Raw genomic sequence first — 16,812 nt, 5'->3', positions numbered from 1 at the left:
GATGAAGAGATGGTGAACGAGAGGAGAGTAAACGACAAGAGGGAGGGGTGAAGGATGTGAAGGGCGGAAGGAAGAAAGAGAGGGATGAAAGGAGAAGCTGGGAGAGAGATGGCGAAACACATCTGCTCTTTCTCACAACTAGTCTTTACAACTTCAACCAGCAGCCACTGCTAACTGCTAGCCTGTCTCCATCAACCACTGCTACTTTCATTTCTAGGTCAATTAAATGTAAGTGATGTGTTATATTCTTTCATGACCAATTAAATTAATAGGTTATTATGGGAAGGAGGTGTGGGGGGGGCGGTTATCTTATTTGATTAAGAGAGCACAGGTTCATTATATTTTATAAGCAATTTTCATTAGCGGAGTTGAGGTTTTGTTACCGCAGGGCTAAATTGAGCGGTTATTGTGCTGGGGAGTGCGGAGCCTTGATACAGAAGGTGTGCCTAGCAGTCACACTGCAACATTAGTTAAAACTAAAGCCAATTAGTCCTGCTTAGTGAAGAGCGTTATGCTTTCCACCCAATGATGATTGCAGAGCTTATATCCCCTTGTGAAACAATACACCTGTCAGCAGGGATGAAGCCCAGCAAGTGAAGCAGAAGCGAGCCGAGCCTTTGATAGCGACAAGAATGACTCTCAGATGACCCTTACCCCCTTTCCCTACTTCCTCTCCCCTGCTTTCCCTCTTCCACGAAATTAGCCAGGGGTGGCCCCTGAAAACTGTAATTTTCAGTTTCGGGACAATAGTTATCACAGGGTGCAGGAATTAATTATGCTGCATAGTGTATAGAATTTTTTCGGGGCCTTCCCGCTCTCCGTTTTTTTTTCCAAAATGTCTGGCAGAACGCTTGAGCGAACGCTGCCTGTAACCCCTTTTCTGCCAGTCTCGGCTGGAGACCTTTTGTCCCAGGATTCATTGCTCCAATCATTAAGCACAAATTTGCTAACCTTCTGCTGAGGCCACGCACTCTCCCACCATTAACCCCCACCCTCAACTTCTCTTTCGAGTGGATGAACTTTTACTATTAATGAACATTAGGAGAAAAAAAAAGTTCCCAATGGAGATTTTGTGCCCCCTAGTATTGTCCATGTGAATGTGTGTCCCTGTTGATTTGGCCCCTTTGGAATCCCCCTTGGAGTGTAAGGAGGTCTACAGCTCAATGTATTGATTGGCTGGTTAGGTCAAAAACCTTATTAGTGATGTTTACTGTTTCAAGCACGCATATTGTTCATTAGATCCTTGACATAGAGTTAAGGTGGTTAACAGGATGTTCCTCTTAACCAGGGGAGAGCCACAAACAACTGAAAGCCACAATCCGACAAGTTACCTGAAAATACTGCATCTACTTTTACTACTAAACATAAACATGGCCTGCACTGCATCTACGCATTGCTAATGGCTTGATTAGATCTTTAAAGATAGGTAACCCTCACCACCGCACTCATTCAAAGGAAGCTGATAGAAACTAACATGGCTCAATTACTGTAATAGCTCACTTTTCTCTTGTGCAAGTCACACCTATTGTCTTTAGCAGCCCAGGTGAAAACCAATGGCATAGGGGAATAACAAATGAGGCCCTGGTGTTCACTCCTATTGTCCCCCTCCTGCTGCACCTTCTTGTGCTTTTCCCTGCCTGCCTTTGTGTCATCTGTAGTGGCCCTCTTGTATGTGTGGCAAACACGTGGATGGGCCCTGGGCGCTCTCAGGTGACGCGTGTCCGTGCGAGCCTCACCTCGCTCCTTTGGTTTTGACAACAATGGCCATGGTTTCTCAGCAGTGACTTTCTACCTGCAGAGATGGATTGCCTCCATTGTTGGCTTTAAATAGAGGAATGTAGGGAGAGAAGAGGGTGAAGATGGATTTCCTTACTTCATTTTTCATTGTATGAGGGGGTTCGATGGTGTGATGACTTCTAGATTTTGTGATTCAAGCTTTTTTCATCAGTAATATAGTTGAAAATAAGTTTCAATTGTTTGCTACCTTAGTGCTAACTTGAGTTATTCTCACGCTAGAAACATCAACTGTAAACAATCAAAACATAGGTCAGAGGCCAATTTTAAGTATCCTTATAGTCCAATTAAACTGATTATTCAGGAAGTGTTAAGTACTGGACGTCAGTATCAGTTCAAGTCAATCATGTGTGTTTAGCCCTCCTCTCCTGTTAAAGCAGTGTTACTGGGGGTGTAGGATTAACTCAATAAACCCTCCAGTGCTCTCGCTCTTATACAGCTACATAGTGTTAGTAAATGGCAGGCTTGGGTCTGTATTCTGACCCAGATTAACACTGCTGGTTTAGCCACAGTTGCCATATACTGTATTACTCCTCCAGGGGCTTATTATCGGTTTCTGACATGTTCATGTGCCACAGGCCTGAAATTGTAACATGAGAATCTGCTTTCTAGCGTCTAGTGTGATCTATTGTCATGTTTAATGAATGATTAATGACATCTAATTCATTCAGTAGTTTTCTTTTGCCCCAGTGGTGGAGTCGATATGCCAAGTTGTTCAGCGCTTCATAATATTTGCATGACTTTGCACAGACATTGAATTTTTTTTACTTGTTCAGTTTGCACATTTACATATCACTGCTGCCAGGTGAAACCTTAGCACCGATCACACTTTAGAATGGTCTCAATCTGCAGAAGTCTTTCTTTAAAGGCTGTGTTCAATAATGTTATGAATGTGCGTCGTCACTGTCAAAGAAATGAATAAACAGTCATACTGTTTGACTAGAAACCTCAAAGACTTCAGCTGCCATTTAACCTGTACAAAGCTGATTAATCATTTCGATCTTCTCTTTCCTCAGAACTTCAGGGCAAACCAGGGGATCGACTGTCTCACAGAGGCCTATGGAGCATGGGAACAGGACTCCCTTACAACCAACAGAAACCCCTCTGTCCACCTCCAGGATCCAACAACAATTTATACAGCTGATGTCTGCAACATGGAGCGCAACAGTGATGCACAGAAGATCAGAGCTCACCCAACCCAGATGATCCCCCCTGTCCTAATAGACCCTGCTTCTTCTCTGGTGGGCACTACACTTCGCCCCGTTACCACTGCCCACTAGGTTCACATGGGTTCCTCCACTGAAAGTGATTGCGATTGCATAGACGACACACGAGAGACACACTGGGTCCTTTGCCTGCACCTCCAGCGAATGTGGCACCCAGTGATTTAATCTAGACTCTTAAACAAAAGAGACTTCCTGTGAAGAGCACTCCGAACTTTGGGACGATGTTATTGAACCAAGGAGAAACCAATGTCTGTATCTGTCAGGACACTAACAAAGCAAAAGAGGTGCCCTTTAAAAATATAGCGGATTGAAACACGGAAGTAGGTAAAGCAAGAGAAAAGAAATTAAAAGTATAACTATATCAACCCTTTGTTTGGGAAGCGAGTGGAAAAAGAAAATATACTGTATACTGTTGTAAAATTATGCTGGACTCTCACAAGAACTGGGAATTTAAGTATTGTAAATGCTATTGTATTGTTCTGCATATTATGTTGTTTCTAATAGATTTTTTTAAAAAAAGGATGTGAACTTTTTTCTCTTTTTGTTTTTCTTTCCACACTATGTGTGTGCAGTCTCTCCTTCAAATTTGAGCTCCTGCCCCCTCGCTCCATTAAGGAAAAAGTGAATAGATGGACAATTCGATCAGCTTCTCATTTCTCACAGACTTTATTTGGATGGTAAGAGAGTGCGAGGGCAATTCAGATGTCCTGTTTTTTGTTTTTTTAAAAACATACAGTACATGCAGCCCATCCACAAACATGCCGACACTGTTGCTGTGTCTGCATCTTGTATGATTTTTAAAATGTTTTCATATCAGTTGATTATGTGTCTCTACTGGTGGGATATTGGTATAGCAGGTTATTTGACAATTTGGGGTCATTAAACTCTCTTATAGCTCATTGGAATGACTCCAAACACAGTTTTTGACAAGCTAACGTTTTAATCCAGTCCAATTTTTCCATTTTATACTCTGTTTACATGAGGGCAGGCACGATGGAGACGTCAACATGGCTAACATCAAAAACGTTTCAGTTGAAAAAGTAAAATCACTTTGGGTGGGAAACGAGCGTGTCCCACAAACGAGTTTCCTGTTTTGCTGTTTGTTTATGACTGAGGGCCTCTGAAACTCTATTCCAGTGTTCTATTGATGTGTTTTATGTCACAAGGCTGGGTAGCTGCATGGCCAATGGATTCTCTCGCCCTCAGTGTTTAATGTGACCTGATAACAGGGGAGAGGCAGAGACTATGGGAGGACACCATTTATACCACAGTCCATTCAATTTGATTTAACCAGATGATGTAATGCTGGTCAACAGACAGGAGAGAATGTAAAACATCACACAGTGTGTCTGTGGCAGTATGTATGTGAGGAGGAACATGCCTGTATGAGTGTGTATGTGCATACATGCTTGTGTGGGTTATCAATGCATCCATTATCCATTGCTTCAAACATGTATAACGCACATCTTTAAGATTCCTTTGAAGACAAGTCATGATTCTTATGCTTTTACTTTGAAGGGTATATATGTACATCTGTGTTGTAAATAAATACTTTTTGTTCAAATAACAGAACTCCCAACTAGTCTCACATTATCTTCCTACCTGCAGGTTTCACTCAACACATCACTAGTTATTCAGTTACAAGAAGCCCTAAACACTACAAGTGATGTAGTGAAGCTTAATTAGACACAAACATGTTTACATGTCAACAAATACCCATTGAAGAAAGCTCCATTTATACTTAAAGGAACATGCACTTAAGTCAGACCCTCCACTCCCCAACTGCTGTGGATAATGTGCAGCTAATGCATGAGGTATGCTGTAATTTTCTCACACACGGAGAAGGGAGGCGAGGAAAGAGGGGCTCGGCAAGAAAGCGAATTATCCTTCATTTAGCATTAAAATTCATTTAGGTAAAATTGCTACAAACATGTAAATGGGAAGATTAGTTCTCCCTCACGCCTTGTTGCCCGCAGTCAAAGGGCTCCGCTTAAAGCCCAGCGCTCTGCAGCCGATGCTGTCTCCGGGATACACTGCACCTCAGGAGGGGTAGGCTGAGCTGACTGAGGAGAAGGACCGAGCGAGTTTTGTCTAATTGATCCATTTCGAGGAGCAGCCCTGACTCCCAAAGACACCGTCTTGTTTTCTGAAAACAACGAACGAACAAGAGAGACTCTGTTTAATCCATAACAATATGCGTGTATAAATCTATACTCTCCCCTTCTTCCTCTCTATTATTCCTCCGCGCAACTATTATGTTTTTTATTGCCTTTGCCGAAGTGAATGCTATTTACACTAAAGAAGAAGGAAGAAAAAAGACACGCTCTTAAAAAACCCAGGCGACGTTTTAATTGCTTCGCCTCTCCACCATGGCTGGAAAATCCGAGGCTGTGAAACGTGAATTCCTGAGCCTGTGGCCGCTGGGAGCTGTGGAGACAAGAGGAGAAAGCCCATGCTTGACTGCCCTCTTTAGGGAGGCCTGGTAAATGTCAGGGGCAGGCACGTTTAGAGATGGCAAGCAGCACCAACCCTCATTTTACGCACGGGCGTCCAAAAACACAGAAGCGCACAAATACGCGTTTGGACTAAAAACTATGAGGAGCTACAAAGAGTGTGTGGCTGCAACAAAAGAGTGCACTGCAAAAAAAGAAAAAACAAAAGCTTTGGGCTTAAATTGAATATGAAAACCAGACTCACAGAAAATTTGTGATAGAAATAATAGTTTTAAATAATTAAAGTCTGTTTTAAGACGCGTTACATCTGTCAATAGAATAAAGAAACACTGGATTTAATCAAGTTATTGAAATCACCGAGTGTATTTGTCTCACTTTAAAGACATTTTAGACATTTTTAAAGACTAAACACTTGAATACTAAATAAAAAATAACTGATTATGTACAATTAATATATTAAAACCTTTTCAGTAGCAGCTACAGAGCAACTTGTTTTCTAGTTCACTAGAGGTAAAAACTTTGACTTGATTGTCATTTTGCACGTTCAGACACATTTTTATCACAGATTACCTACATTTCAAATCCGTAGAGACGTGGATATAAGTTGCCCTTTGACAGTTGCTGTGTCTGGTGTAGTTTAAAACTGTTTTATGCACGAATCTATATGAGGTTTGACTTGCGGTCATTTCAAAAGCTGCAAGTCAAAACGTAATTTGAAGTCAATAGGCCTTCTCAACTCTGTCTCTCATACACACGCAGACCACGGAGAACTGTCAGCGTAATGAATGGAGCAGAAATGTGTTCCAGAGCAGTGGAGGTGCCTGGACAGGCCTGTCTTCCTCACACAACCACGCAGATACTTGTGCGCCTTTATAGTTCAAACAGGAAACCTGGAGCCGTTGGAGAAGATTTGAGTTATAACAGATTTTCATCTTTAATTTATTTCATGCTAAATTTTTTACAAAACGCACAGTCACAGAATTTTTTCAATTTTCAATTTTTTTTTTCTTTATTTTTTGTCTATATTTTTCTACATGTTCAAGATTGGACGAGTTTTAAAAAGTGAAATTAAAAAACAAAGGTTAGGCCTTAAATTCATATAACTTACACTGACTGAACACAAATGGAAGAGTTATAAATTATTTTATTTTTCTTTATCTCTCTCCAGAGAGCAAGGAGTTAAATGTTGCTCATAAAGAGCAGATTAACGAGGAGGAAAAATAATATAGTGAGAGGACAACAAGACAAAACTCGACCAATCAAATTTCTATACCTTCCAAAACGAAAATCATTACACAGGAAATGCACACATGGCCGAGATGACATGTCAATATCCGAGTTACTTTATGAAATCAATACGCACAAACACAAATTAAACTGCAGCTTCCGAGCGTCGAGCAGACAAAGTTTCCAAACCCCCAAAAAGTCCACTTTGAAAAAAGGTCGTGCGGCAGCTGGGTTTGAAACAAAAGGAGGAAGAAAAGGGAGGGTGAGAAAAGCAAAAATCTGTTGGTGGGGAGAAAAGGAGAGAGAGAAATAGAAGAGAGGAGGACTGTTGAGCGGGGGCCATTTTGGATGTCATCTGTCTCCTTGGCGACGGGGCCCCGGCCCTCAAAAGCCCCTTGGGCGCACGGATTGTTTGAGAGGAGCCCGCTATTTTCTGCAGCATCATTTATCACTGTCACCACATAATGATTCCCCTCGCAGCTCCTTATTGATGTTTGTAATTGCATTATCTCATAAGGGGGGATGATCAATGGAACCGAGAGGAGCATCGAGGGGTCAGGAGATGCCGGATTGCTGTTTGTCCATTTAATGCAGCCAGGCTCTCATTATGTGCAGCTTCTCTGCGTTCAGGCTAAGTAACGTTTGGTCTGCTCTGAGGTTTCACCCCAAGACACTGCAGATAAAAAAAAAAAAACGAAATGCAAAGGAGACAGAGGAGGGTGAAAGTAACGTGATCAAGTGTTTTCTTATTAGTTCCATTAAGTCTGAGTCTGAATTTAATATATATGTCACATAACGTGTGATTATTAAACATTAAACTATAACAATATTCCCTCGAGTTTAAAGAGACTGAAGCGAGAAAACATTTCAAACTATATGATTCAGGTAGTTTTTTGTTTGGAGTGATAATGTACACCGTGCTGTTTGCAGAGGGTTGATTCAGGCTGAAGTCACGGGATCCAGTTTCGGAGCCCGACACAGACAAACAAAACCAAACAAACCTCTGTTTCCAAAGGACCAAGAGGAACAGAAAAAAAAAAATAAATAAAAAAATAAATAGAAACACTTGAATTATAGAATCTAAATCTGAGCCAAAGTCAAACTAATTCTTCATTTTTACCAAATTAAAATATTAAAATATCGATGTTAAGTGTGCGTTTGGACCCGGTCTGTGAGGATTTACAAAGCTGCCTCGGTATAAACCCTCCTCTTTAGTCTCTGTGGGACACAGCGCGGCTGAGGTTCCGCAGTCTCGGAGGGAACGAGCTGCGCGTCACGGTGCACAAGGGGGGGGGGGGTGGGGGGGGGGGGCTGTCAGCAGGTACGAGTGCGGATTTGTGGGCCAGGGACTGGAAACATGCGCACTAGTGTGTGCGCCAGACACAGGCAGTGACGGAAAGCCTGGCTCAGAGACGCGCAGCGGTGACAGGTAAACACCGCACAGCTCAGTCAGAGCAGGACTCCTCAGGTCGGGATGCTGTGTGGGCACGGGACGCTTCGCCCCCTCCAGCTGATGACCGAAGACGTCCGGTGCTTGGGACAACATGTTTTGGCCTCGGTGTTTTCCCTGCTAGCTGCTCCTGCTGCGGGGAGGGACGCGCTGCGGGCAGCGCACCTTTCCAGCGGGGAGAAACAAACCGCGGCTCGTTCATGAGCAGAGATGTTTCTGTCAGCACCTTCCTGAATATCCACCTCCCCCCCCCCCCCCCCCCTCTCACCGCTCTGGAAGGTCACCTTGGCATCGCCAAGCAGGGCAGGAGAGCCAGAGGAGCAGGGGGGGGGGGGGCGGTGTCGGCTCCTCAGCTCACCTGGTGATATCCAATAATAGCGACCTCCCCTCCTCCCAACACACAGACTGAAGCCCACTCCTTCTCTGCCCCCCCCCCCCCCCCCCCCCCCCCATGTGCCAGTGCATCTATTAATGAATAGAATAACCTCACAGCTTCCTCGTCTTTCCACTTTTACTTAATTCCATATTTATTTTTTCCTCTTTGATCCACTGAAACCTGAAACAGTGACTCAGGTGTTACAGTGAAAAACCTATGGTGCCGTTACCAAGGTGTGTGTGTGTGTGTGTGTGTGTATGTTGTGGAGCTACAGTATAATGACACTATTGTCTGTTGACTTCACGAGTAGCAAGTCTTGTATTATTATTATTCTTCAGAGTTTAAGCAGGATAAATAAGATGCATTCAGAATCCTTCTTGGACATTTCAGGCTGTGCGTCAAACCGTTTTGGACTCTGACGCCGCGCTCGTTCGTTACTGCACGGCTGAGTTTTAATACTGTTGTCTTGCGGCTTTCACTCTGCACAGTCGCTCCATTGAGCGTTTGCTGCGACTGACTGCTTGGCCTCTAAAAGTAAACAGTAAGGAAGCAAGTCGAGACAGGACAGAGGGGCTGAATTCCAGCCACAGCACAATACTGATAAAGTTTTGGCCCCGAGCCACGTCTTTCATTAGTTTATATGCTGAGGCTACTTCACCATTCATCATACAGTCCAATCTGTGCTCTCATCTCAGAATGTGTTTGGGGTGTTGGTGGAGACCAGGAGTGTTCTTTGAGGCTTGTTGGGCAGAAAAAGACTAAACTTTAATTTTAATATTATAATAAAGATCAATTCAGGGTTGAAGCTGTAATACTGCAGCAGATCAGCCACTAAATAAAACACGTGTTGCTGTTATATAAGTTTAAAGGATGATTAAAGACAGAAATATGAGACATTTGATGAGGTTTGTGTTCCAAACACAACAATCATAGTTTTATAGACAGAACTAGATTTGAATCTGAATTAAAACAAAGATGCAAAGTGAAAAAAACTAAATCAGCTTCCACACTGTCACTGTAGTAACTGATAGAAGCGAGGCTGTGAACGTGTTCCCCATCTTACATATTCATCAGCCTCACAACAGCGATGGGTAAAGAAAAATGTCAGCTCCACGCACTCTCACCCTGTCAGCCGCTTTCCATCCCGCTTCAACCGTGACAACGTGCGTCTTCATCTCTGCTGTTGTGTTGTCCCCGTCTCTCTGAGCTTGATATATGTAGAGAGAGAGAAAGAGAAAGAGAGAGAGGACGAGCAACAAGACAAGGAGCTTCGACCTGAGGTGGAACCTCGGGCCAGACGTGTGGAGGTGGACAAACTCTTAATGTCTTATTCAGCAGGACGTGCCGTGTTCTACAGGCTATTTTCTGTCGGCCCCTTGTGATTTAACTTTCTTTACACTTTTGTCTAATTAAGACTAATTTGATTACTCTTCGAGTTCTAGCATGTTCAGACTCTTCTGCTCCAGTTTACAGACATAAGTTGCACTTTGAGGAGTTTCTTCTCGCTGCAGTAGTTTTATCCAGTTTCACTCCCACTCATCTCTACAGTTGGGATGTAATTCAATTTATCTGTGATTCATTTATGTCAAATCAGCTCTATTTTGTATCACACACACTCCAGCTTTGACAGCTCTGCCTGCATGTTGGTCTTTGCCTCTTTCCTACATCTACACCTACCTAAGTTGTTCCCGACGACATCTTGAGATATACTGATTACTAAAATTCACAACACATCTCATGCCAACAATCCAGAAATTAAACTAGACGACTCTGCTGACCACCGGTGCAGACTATATCCTGCCTTTTACATTACATTTTCAGTGTTTGGAGGATGGATCCAAGAGTCTACATGTCTGTTTGTGCCATTTAAAATAAAATAGTTCCTATGCTCATTTATAATCATGTCATGTATTTTATTCCATAATAAAGCCAAACTTAAAAGGCTCGTTAGATGGTAGCCGTCTCTACTAAAATCAGATTCACAGTATTTATTCCATACAAAAAGCGAACTTCCATGTTCAAAACATTCCACACATCTTTCACTGTCTCGTCTCTAAACCAGGGATCTCATCGCACAATTTACTAAGCAAATCTCAGCGAGGGGAAGAGGTGGGGGCTTTGACTGTGCATGTCCCTGCAGGCCGACACTGTACAGTGTTATGCTCGGCGCTGCACAATTTATGGACCATGGACAGTTTATAAGAAGCAATGTAGTCTATCAGAGAGGCAGGCGAATTGAGGACAGGGGGGATGTTTCCATGCAGGAAGCTGTGTTTTGGAATAATATACACCATGATAAAGATGTTTCCCCTGTGACGTAAAACAGCAGGGAGCACCAGCAGCCACTTACTATTGCAACCAAATATGAAGCAGAATCTTTGAGCTGCCGTACTGTTTTTTTTTTTTTCTTTGTCTGCCTTGTATGAGGCGTTAAAATGCTGAGACTGTGGTGCTCGTGGCTGTTTTACTCCTCAGTTCACTTTCAAAAAGTAATTTTCATTGACATCTTATTTACTACTTGTTCTGTAAGTTAATTGATTTCTGTCCTGCAACCGCAGACTGTCACTGAAAGCATTGTACCAAGAACAAACTCCACACAGACGACACTTTTTTATAATTATAGACTTTATATACACCCCTAAAGTTGTTGTAAAAATCAGGTTACTCCTCAAACTCTCCAGCGAAGCCTTGAGGACATGTGACTCACCCAACATAAAATGTTTGAAAAGAGCCACAACAAAAAAAAAACAAAGTGATGGATGATGGAGAGACGTGGACAGCTTCCTTCGCGAGCCTGACATCTGTCGAGGCGTTTGTGTCACGAGGATTCGTTGTTATGCAAATGGATGATTCAGCCCCATGAGACACTGAACAGCCAAACTGCTTGCTAGCTTGACATCAATGAAGACGTCACTTATCTAGTGGGTTGGAGCATCGCTGCTCACGCACTCCTCCATTCAACTGTCACGTGGCTTTTAAAGAAACCAGAACTGGTGTCAGCCAGAGAGAAAAATTGCTAATGAAGGCATTTTTCATCAACCATGTTGATATTGTTTAATATAGCTTAAGGGAAAGACTGAACTGGAAAGTGGGTGCCATGAGAGCACTGAAACAGAACTCCTAAACATCTAAGAGTTACAGTGGTGTGTCTGTGTCAGTGCAACCTGCCAGTGGTTCAGGGGTTGTTTATGTTGATGTGGGAAATCCTTGGCAGCAGAGTAATCAAACACATCCATCTGATAAGGTTTAAAAGGGAGCTGTGGGCCCTAGGACATGCACACATAGTGTTAAGCCTCAACACACACATATACATGGGCAGAGTCGTGCACACCCCCATCACCACCACACACTCAGCAGGTCTGCAGATTTCACATGAAAAGCTTTTAGCAGTGCAGAAGCAGCTGAAGACATGGCTATTGTTAAGCTCCGTGATGGATGGAGCAGAGGTGTGTTAGTGTTAGCCGACTAAAACACAGCTGAATTTATTAGGCTGTGGATAAGCAGGGTCGTCACCTCCAAATGGACTGCCGATGAGTCCAATAAGATTTCAAGGTAAATAAGAAACACTGGTGCAAGTAGGTTACTTGAAAATGTCCTCTGAGTGTGTGTGTATACACACGTGTTGGGGCCTGACAATGCACATGAAACTGAACTCAGACAAGTTTCTAAATCTGATATCCACAATTTAAAAAAGACACTCACTCTCATACATAGCTGGCATAAACATTAAGCACGCTATGGTTCAGTAGAACTGTCAGGTGTCATCTTCATATCCTATTAAATAACCTGGGGGCGTGCATCATTAAAAAATATACTGGGATTTTAAAGGTTTAATTTCAGATTGTTAATCAAATTCAAACAGACTGACATGTCAGAAAAGGGCGACAGCGATCAGCAGCATGTCTGCTCACCAAGGAGACTACACGGACTGACGGTACCAGTGCCAGTGACAGAGCGGACTTTCATATTCTAAAAACAAGGTCAATGTTGTAGATGCTAAGTGATCAAATCAGGAGTTACAAGAACAAAACGTGATTCAGTAAATGTCACAAATCATTTAACGAGTCGTTGAGAGCTATCATTGGTCGAAAGGTGACTAAACGTAGCTCAGAACCACTGAGAAAGATCCTCGGATTCTCTGAACTCTTGATATTAATTACCAACAACCATCGAAACACAACACTGATCCAACATATCAATCACAAAATGATCAGTTCATGTTCTCAACTGGTGCAACTGCCCATTAGCAACATGGCTGCTGATACTTGATGTGCATGACGACTACAACTCTTCCTCCTGTGTGTTCTGATATAAAAGCCTCAGATAGTAAATGTTAGTCATAGTGAACGCAGCAGATATTTTATGAACCATTCATTACCTGAAACCTATGACTTGGTTTTCTGTTGCTCTCCAATCTACATATCTATCTATTCATCTATCTTTCTCCTTTTTCTCGTGTTCCTCTGTGACCCTACTGGGTGGGAAGGGGATCGACCTTGGCTTCCATCTGTTATGCCAGTGAGCCCGTTAACGGCGAACGTGAGTTGTGGCCTGGTGTTAAACTGTGATGCAGCCACAGTCAATGTTTATGTCTACCAATCAAATGCAATGTGTTTACGTTATATGGCATTATGGACAAAGGGGGTCTCTAAAACACAGACTAGAGGAGTGCGGAGCAAGACGGGGACTTTATGGTCCGTTAAGCATCAGCGAAAAATGTAGCATCAGTGGGAGTCGAAGTGTTGAACATGAAAAATAAAGAAAAGAGGACTAAATAAAATAATGAAGGGAGTTTGTGAAATGTCTCTAAATCAGTCCTGCAGGACATTGGCCCTTCAAACACGGTGTATAATGGGTTAGATAATTTTCTGCAGGTGCCTTTTGATGATAAACTCGGTCCAAATCCAAAGTCTCGGCACTCAGTCTGTAAAATCTGTAAAATCAGCGCAAGCTGAGGGACCTCCACAGTTGTCACATTAAAATAGCATTTTGTGATGCTACTAATTAGTTTGCACTTTTACGTCAAACACTTTTAAAAAGAAAATAATGAAACTGTTATATTATCTGGGAATTAAAGGAAATAACCTCAAGCTAGAACTGTATTTAAAGCCATGTTGTTGATGCATCCTCTACATAATGCAGAGCTAATGACTGATAGCACTGTTTTGGTTAGCATACGGTGTGTGTGTGTGTGTGTGTGTGTGTGTGTGTGTGTGTATACACAGATTAGGTGAAGAGATTAGCCATCTCCTCCCTGTTTGGGCTGAAACACGAGTCCCTTTGTAAGTTGTGAGGATGTGTGTCCTCGGCACTATGTGTGAATGCAAAGCAAACACACTTAATCCTCCTGGATACAGAGACTTGACATGAATTTGTCCCTGTAGGAGAGGGGCCCCAGGCCAAGTTCCCTAAACCCTCAGCCCTTCGTTTCCTGACTGAAATGTCCCCTTCATGTGTCCGTAATTCTTTTCTCTTGTACTGGACAGGTTTACATGAATTAGCATTTCCTTAGTCTGGAAACATCTGTCAAACTGTTGCTGTAAATAAAACTGTTTCCTCTTGAGACTTGAATTCACTCAAACTGATGTCACAATGGGAGGGTCGGTGCTTACACTGAGTAAAAGAAACTTGTTTTGCTCACAAACTCATCTCTCATTTCTATCAGCTGGTTTGAGATAATGATGGGGCTCTTACCAACAAGTTTTGGAAAACATCTGGAAGCTAGGGTCAAGTCGCTGTGACTGGTACTTTCACAACAGACTTCAGAAGTAAGATGCCTCAGAAACTAAGCTCCTTTCTCCTCCTGGTTGTTGCTTGTTTTCTCATTTGCCCGGTTCCTTTCTCAAGTCCTAGTGATGGCATTAATAGACAAATCAGCAACCCTCAGTAGCTCCTGTGAGATCTGTAAGTCCTGTATTATGTGAGCGCACTTGCCCTTAAAGGGGTTCCAGGATTCCTGGAAAATTCCTGCCTTGCCAAATGCTGTTCATCCCCTTTGCTCATTACGCTCCATCACACTATCGCGGCTCAGACTGAATCCACAGTCCTGCTTTTGTTTATCCCAGATAATTTGTTATTGCAAGAAACTCTCAGAAATACAAAATGCCTCCTTTCCCATTTGCCAGAGAATCTTTTCCCAGAAAAGAACGACCAAGCATCTGGTGGTTTGAGCAGCAGATGTAGAAACTTACATGAACCACTTGGCTGAATCACCGTTGTTTTGAATCAGCTGGTCGAAGAGCGCAGCAAAGACTCCACACAACATAAAAGATGAGAGGACTTTGCTCTCAGTCTCATCTGTCTCCACCATCTGTAAAGTGGAAGCGATAAAACAAATCCAACGACTTTCCCAATGCTGCCTCCTAAAATGTCCAATTTATCAAAAATGTTAGAAAACATCTGTTTGAGAAAAAAGATGTATATAAATATATCTATCTATCTGAAGGACATGGGATAGATGCCATCATCAGTTATTATCCTTTAAGAAAATATCATGACGTCACTTTTATCAGATGGAGAATCTCATTTGGGAACGAGGCGGTATTTCTTTCAAAACTATTTTTTTGCCACGATCCTGCTCTCGTCCTTCGTCCAAATGCTTCTGTCTCAAAGCAGTGGATCAATTTTCCTACTTTTCCCAATTTTCTTCTCAATTCTGCTCCTGCTTCAAATATTCCTCCATGGTGAGTTGTATGCCACCGTAATAAATCCTCACAAGGTGGTTTGAGACAGAGTGCCGTAAGTCATGTCACCACTGGAGCTCAATCTGAGCACAGCAGACAGCGCGATGCAAGCACGCTGGAGATATACACATGGGGATTTATTGTGGTGTATTTCATCTCAGGCAATGCGGGGCCTGTTCAGATGTCTGTTTTGCACTTGTGAACCGGAATGTCCTGCAGAGAGGCTCATGGAGCGATGCTGTTTACTGTCAGTACCATGATAAACAGCACAGACAAGGTATAAAGTAAGAAAACCCCTTCAGTTTCAGACTCTCTATTCTTTAATTTGCTTTAATATTATCACTTAATTGTCTCAATATGCTATAATCAATATAGAGTCTATAGTCAGAATAAATGAATGAATCACACTGTCAAAGCTAAGTTAAGCTCACTTGATGCCACAGTTCTATAGTTTTTATTTCGTTTATAATTAACTTATTTTAAAAACACCTTTTACTGCACGGATGCTAATCTTTATCTGTTATTCATGTAATTTGTTTATTTTGACAGATGTGTAGCTAGATGAACTTTAAAAACTGGTGTCTTAAAAGATGATTCAGAGTTTTACACCATTAACTAGTCACTGAAACACATGTGTGATCACGTGGAGTAGAACAACACGGTTACACACAGAAAAGTAAAAAAGTTAAACTTGAAGTTACGTCTTAGATGCTCGGTTAAACCATAAACATGTTGGTTGCACTTTAAATATACTGTACAGGCCCGTTTTTGATGGTAGATAAATATAAACATGTATTTTTTATTTTTATCCCGATGATGCTCAAGTCAGCTGTTACTTATTTGCCTGTGTTCTGTCTACGTGATATAAAACCATTAGTTGCATTGCTACTAATTAACTATACCCCACAAGGGCTCAGATTGGACGTGTGGATCCTTAAAAGATATGCAGAAAAAGCCTCCTCTGGCTAACCTTCCCCCGTTTATGTCTTTTACTTTTCTTCCCTTCTCCCTTTAGAAAACTAAAGTAAAAAAAAAAAAAACTCCAACAGTGAGGGGTGAGGCAGAGGACACGATACCTTGTAAAACATATGCACTTAATATTGGGGCCATAAAACTTGTAAAATTAAAAGCTATTTTGGAAAATAGAAAGAGAAATATTTATGCATCTGTGTCTGGAGAGAAGTCGTTTTATCTCAGGGCAGCGAGGGCCCACTGGGGCACAGGTAACGACTGTCAACAGACGGGGGTTGTGGGGGTGAAATGCTGTGGAGCTGCATGTTCTCCATGACCAACCAGATGTCCACATGTGTGACTGGGTTTCCCATTTTCAGTTGGTCATAGTGGCCGATGTCAGGCTTCGAAAGATCGAGAGAAATCGAGTGAGAGAAAGAAGCACTGTCTGCTCCTAATTACGAGAAGTGAGGGGGGAAAAAAGAAGGAATCTTGGAGCTTTAGACCTTTGCTTACGTTCAGATTTGAGACACGGCTACGCAAGGGTTGCTACCGACACACAGCACAGCCGCCCTGATGACAAGTGGGGAAAAATGAGAGGCGAAAAAAATACAAAAACATTATCCACCAAGTCAGGTTGATTGAAAAGCTG

The 16,812-nt window shown here is 42.4% G+C and overlaps 1 protein-coding gene across 1 annotated transcript in view; it reads left to right on the top strand.

Moving 5' to 3' along the window:
- The window catches only part of LOC113158978 (homeobox protein Meis1), a 73,328-nt gene extending 68,746 nt beyond the window's left edge, over positions 1-4,582 (top strand). Inside the window, exon 13 of the mRNA XM_026355409.1 lies at positions 2,811-4,582. The gene's annotated coding sequence lies outside the window, so the exon portion shown is untranslated. The remainder of the gene's footprint in view (positions 1-2,810) is intronic.
- The last annotated feature ends 12,230 nt before the right edge of the window (positions 4,583-16,812 follow it).

Source organism: Anabas testudineus, chromosome 15 (genome assembly GCF_900324465.2).
Source record: "Anabas testudineus chromosome 15, fAnaTes1.2, whole genome shotgun sequence".
Classification (NCBI taxonomy): Eukaryota; Metazoa; Chordata; class Actinopteri; order Anabantiformes; family Anabantidae; genus Anabas; species Anabas testudineus.
The sequence above is the reverse complement of the archived record's forward strand: the minus strand, read 5'-3'. Positions and strand labels throughout refer to the sequence as shown.